Below are 6000 nucleotides of genomic sequence, written 5' to 3'. Positions count from 1 at the left end.
CACCAGGAGGGGAGGGGCTAGCTCTATATTTAGCAGCCCACTCTGGCGAGAGGAGTTGTTCTTCGTCCTTGCTGTGTGCCATGTCCCTCTCTGATTGATGGTTCTTCAATAGAGAGAGAAGCTTAAGAAGATTACGAGTGAGCAGTGAGACCAAGGGTATCATGCAGTAAGCAGCGAAAAAATGCATTCGCCATTTTAGGAATTCGCCATGTTTTTGGCGAGTTAAACTGTCTGTATGCTGTAAGGGGCGAATCCCTGGCGAATGAATGCGACCCCACCATTTGATGAAATGGCGTGTAACCGGTGGCGGGACGGCTGCCTGGCGAGAAACTGCCGAGAAGCTGTCCCCTGGCGAGTTGTGTTTGCAGCAGAGAGAGATCCGCTGCTCTCTCGGCGCAAACATCAGCACAATAAAAATTATTTTTAAAACAACTTTTATTCATAGTGTACATGTGCAGGGGGTCTCCGGAGCTGAACCGCATTGGTTTCAAGTCGGGGGACCCCCTGCTCCCCGAGATACAGCCCCCTTTATGAGGTGCCGGTATCCCTCTGCATTTAAAGGTCCCGATCACGTGACCGCGGCATGTAAACAAAGCAGAGGGATACCGGCACCCCATAAAGGGGTCTGTATCTCAGGAAGCAGGGGGTCCCCGGACCTAAAACAAAAACGTTTCTGCTCCGGAGACCCTCTGCACATCTACACTATGAGTAAAACACACATATCAATAAAGACTCGTTCCTTACCTTACAGGGTATCTGCTACGGTAGCGAAGCAGCATGAATATTTATTTAATAATACTGTACAGTGAGCAGGGGGTCCCCCGAGCTGAACCGCATCACTTTGTGGACCAGGGACCCCCTGCTTCCCGAGTTGCAGGCCCCGGTATGTGTGATCGGATGGGCAGTGTCGCCGCCATGTTTATAGCGCCCCATAGGCTACGTGCCCGCAACAAACATGGCGTCCACACTGTAACCGATGCCCCAAACCGGGGCCTGTAACTCGGGAAGCAGGGGGTCTCTGAGCCACAAATAAATGCGGTTCAGCTCAGGGGCCCCCCTGCTCCCGCACAATATTATTAAAATACATTAATGCTGCTTCATTACCATAGCGGATAGCCGCTAAGGTAATGTAGGGGTTAACGCATAATAGCATGTTTATTGGGGACAAATGCCCCCAATAAACATAGCAGCAATACACAACATACAATACAGTAATGGGCAACATTACTATTATCCACAAATGGATAATAGTGCAGTTGTCCATTTAAAATATATACTCAACAATAAAGACATTAAATACATATAGCACTCACCCATGTGCGGCTGCCACGATGAAGGCCATCCTCATCTTCATCATGCCCATGCACCATCCGCTTCTGCAAAACAGACACAAGAATTAAAACATCCAATGTAATGTCCCCTAACCCCTTAATCACCATATATACTTAGTTAGTTAGTGTGGGGCTGGTGTGTGTATTTTTTATTATTGTGGGTAGTGGGGGTGGGTGAAGGGGGTACTGCACCGACACACTTTATTCGAGCAAATACCCAGTATGTACCTGGCAGATACCTGGAATGCGCCACTCCTCACCTCTGACAAGCCCCGTTGCGTTTGCCTTCCCAGCCTGGGTTCATGCCTGGCTGACGGGCGGCTGATCTGTTAAATGATAATGATTAGGATTTAATAGGCTGCAATGCTTCGCGTGTCTACCAGATGGCATAAATTCATGAATTGTAATGCAGTATATATATATATACTGTGCAGTATTGCAGCCAGCGGGAATAAAATGCTTCAATCCCTGCTTGGAAAATACCTCAATGCACTCGGGCAGAAAACAGTCACAAACCTCAATACACCCGGGTATACCCGAATTCGTGGGACTAGCCGAGCTCGAATAAAGTGTGTCGCCAGTGTATTAGCCCCAACGGTGTTTGTTTAGGGCTTGCGGGTGGATAGCGGGAGGCCTTAACCCCTTCATGACCGTAGCGGTATTAACCGCTACGGTCGTGAAGGGGTTAAGTGCACCCGCAACCCCCCCGCAAGCCCTAAACAAACAACAAGGGCCAAATACCCCCTTCACCCACCCCCGCTACCAACAATAAACCTGGCACGGCTCTTTAACCCCCTCATTGCCTTAGCGGTTAACCGCTAAGGTAATGAAGTGGGCTTTAAATGCATTTTTCCTGTCTCGGATGCATGCCGGGGGGCTCCGGTGCTGATATTAATGGTATCAGCTCCAGGGACACCCGGCATCAATCCCAGCCAGGAAAAAAGCCTGATTTTTTCTAAGTGCCGATCCGCCACTCATCCGCTGCCTCTGAGCAGCAACTTGCCAACTTTTTCTTGCATGGCTGATCCGCCAACAAAACTCCATTCTAGAGTGGCGAATAGCTCTGCTTAGCTACTCGCCTCTACTAGAATACAGGGTGGCTGAAAAAGTTGGATTTTTTGGCAGAAAGTGCCTTCTCGCCCCGCCACCAGCGAGAAAAAAAAACCGCCAGCAAAACTGGCGTTTTTTTTTAATCTCACCATTTTCTCGCCCGTTACTGAATACGGATAGGCTTTTTTGGCGGAAAAGTGGCGAGAAGTGCCTTTTCGCCGCTTACTGCATGAGCCCCCAAGAGTCTAACGCTGCTGAGTATTAGGCCGTGAGCCACAAATCCTGCGGAACGGTCCGAGTAGTATCAGGAGGCTGCGGGCTCCCCGGCGCAGCATGCCGGTTGAGAGCGAGAGGAACCAAACCGATCAGCGTCTATAAGTAGAGCTGTTAGAATCATAGACTGGTGGACCAATGCCCTCACCCCGCTGCCAGGGGTGATGGGAAGAGAATTCAAGACCCACCTCGAGGCTAACCTCGGGGGTGGGCCATGGGGTATTGCAGCCCTAGCCCAGACCATCCTGTCGGCCGAGTGACTTGGAGGGAAGGAGAGGAGGAGGTCGTGGGGAGTTGAGCAGGTTGTACCTGGCGCTGGCGATTGTATTGTGGCTACTGGAAGCCTTATCGTTGGGATATCGTTGCTCTGTCAAATAAAGAGACTGTTCTGCACCCGTAAAGACTGTTTGTGATTTGGAGAGTATAACCCTGGGACCTGAGGGTTCTTCTTTACCAGTCCTGTCCCATTACCCTGGGAGTATAGAAGATGGAGGCGCTGCACCACTAAGATAATATGGAGGCTATCACCCCAGAAGCCCGGTCCTGGCTCCCCACAACATCGCGGGAAGCTCAGGCCCTCCTGTTCCTCACAGGTATGCACCACACCGCCTGTAACCAGCCCCCATGCACCCCTCACACTCCCGTAGAGACTGGGGGGGGGGGAAACAGGGTTACATATATGTATATATATATTTATATATATATATATATATATAAATAAAACAAAGAAGAGAGAAAAGTGTCCCATATAGCACTCAAGTGTACTCCAATATAATATAAACATATAAATGTTATTGATAGCATCACATCCATAAACATATAGGTTAATACCTCTTGTGTGTGTATATATATTTGTGTGTGTGTATATATATATATATATATATATATATATATAATGTGTAGCCAGGGTCCCTTGTTGTGTTATTTGCCATCCGTATGGTGTTTGGCCAGCAGAGGGACTGTATGTAACATTTATTTTGTGCCCGTGCTTACAGAAAGACCTTAAACTCTCCGGTGGTATGAACTTTGATCCCTATCAGCAACCACGAGGGGTTCAGGTAGTGAAAGTCGAAGGAAAAAGGTACGTAAGGTGCCTATGCCCCAAGTGTGATTTTCCAGATGGCGAATTGAGCTGGGGACCCAAGTGTGCCTGCTGCGAGGCACAGTTCCTAAAACCAGTGCTGCTGTGTGCTATGGAACCCGCAGAGGAAGATGCGGCCAATCAACCTACATCAACTACGGTGGGCCCGTGCGCCCTAACCGCGGTTCCAGATTTGGAACCACAGATGACGGAATCAACGAAGGGTAAGGTGACTGCCCAGGGAGCATGGGGATCGCTACCACTGGTACCGCCGGAGCAGGACCGCTTCATGCCGATTGCCGCCAGTAAATGTGAGGCGCCCCGACGCTGTTCCCCTGTGGAGGTGTCCCTACCCCCATCCTTGTCTACTGCTGACAGCAGCCAACCAGCCGTGGTGATGCGCCAGCTGGCGGACCACCCAAGTGAAGCTGAAGCATCTGCTGCGGGCCCTGCTGTGGGCCCGCAGCACATCGACATCCCTCGGCAGCAAGCGCTGGTGCGGCCGGAGCTGCGGAAGAGTCCCACGGCCGTGGCGACTCCCAGTGTGTCAGAGGGACATCCGGAGACGGGACCGGAGGAAGAGGAACCCATCGCAAGCCAGAGGAGTGGTGAAGAACCTCCTTACTCCTCACAGGCTCCGATGAGGCGGCCGTGGAAAAGGCCCCAACTAAGGCTCATGACCTGACGGTGGGCCTGTGTGTCACCATAACTAAACTGAGTGTGAGTCCATGAGCTCCAACCCAAATGGTCCCAGGACTGGGATCCAACGCTCCCGAGTTTCCAGAAAGTGAGTGGACTGCCCCAGAAGTGCCGAGGACAGGTCCCAAGACAGCAGAGGTGGGAACTGACAGCGTCCCCGAGGACCTGTTGGCCACCGTGAATCACCGCAGTGGTAAGGTATCAACCCTTTACCCCCTGCAAGATGTGGTAAAAACATTGAGTACAGAGACTTTGCTAATTGATCGTGAAATTTGCCTCCTCTAAGCACAAAAAGGGGCGCTCCATTCACCATTTGGTGGACCGCAGAAAGGGTCAAGACCTCCTGGCCTACCGCATCCATGCCGCGGGTGGCCGGGTAAAGGTCTGGCCAAGAGACACTGTGCTACTCCTTCCACCAGGGGGAGGAAATAGTATGGAACCAGTGACTGTTGCACATGACCACAATCTCAAAGCGTCTACAGAGACTCTAGTGTCGGTACCGGTGACTACCCAGGTGGAGGCTCACAAAAGTCAAAGTGAGGTACCCCCACATTATCAGTTAGGGGCACCCCACAATTGGTCTCAGCAAACAGCTAACACTCAGCTGGACTCGGGTACTACTGTGTGTGATATGCCATGTACCAATGACGTTAAAGCACCTGTGATAAGTTGTATATACTATGCACTGCATTTTCATTATATAACTTTATTGTGCTATGTGACGCTGTCCTCCAAGCAGGGACGTTGGTATTTCCACCAGGTGGAGATTGTAGCCAGGGTCCCTCCGGTCTCCCTGTCTTCCGATTTCTTTCCCCCTTGCGTGCGTGCTGCTGCGGGGGCAAGCGCGTTCCCGGGGGCTCCCGGTGGCAGCTGCGGCAGGACGCCGCCATGTTTAATGTGTTCGCGCATGTACGGAGGCTTGTGCGTAAGCAGAGCAGTCGCGGCGGCCATGTTGTGGTTGGCGCGAGGTTCGCTCAATGCGCAGAGGTTTGCAAGGGTAGCGGTGGCCATTACATGTGTGCAAGAGCTCTTGGAAGTTGCGCATGCTCAGTTAAGAGGAGCGGCGGCCATTACAGCTTCAGACATGCGCAGTAGAGATTGCGCACGCGGCGCTAATAGAGAAGAGGTCCTGAGTGGACTACGATTCCCAGCAGCCTCTGGGGACTGCCCTTTCACCCCTATCACCTGCTGCATTGAAGCCAATAGGGCTGACAGAATCTCATGCTGCACAGTTGCAACAATGTTGTGTGCAGACAGGGATTGTCAGTTAGGAGCTGGGACACAGAGAGGGGAGGGTGTGTTTGTGCAGGGAGGAAAGTAGCCTCCTGCACTAGGCCAGAAATCTCCCCTTAGGCCCCAGCTAGACCCCACTCCCCTTCAGCTTGTGACTGCTTTAGGGAAGGCCCCTTAGGTATGGAGTTTGCCCTGTTAGCAGTCAGTTCAGTCAGTGACACAGCTGCAGTGCTGTGTGCTCTGACAAGAAAGGTCAGTGTCCAAGGAATCATTCTCTGCGGCTGCAGAGATAAGAGACTTTCCAAAGGTGGATCACTCCATGCGGGAGCCACC

Source organism: Ascaphus truei, chromosome 1 (genome assembly GCF_040206685.1).
Source record: "Ascaphus truei isolate aAscTru1 chromosome 1, aAscTru1.hap1, whole genome shotgun sequence".
Lineage (NCBI taxonomy): Eukaryota > Metazoa > Chordata > Amphibia > Anura > Ascaphidae > Ascaphus > Ascaphus truei.
The sequence above is the reverse complement of the archived record's forward strand: the minus strand, read 5'-3'. Positions refer to the sequence as shown.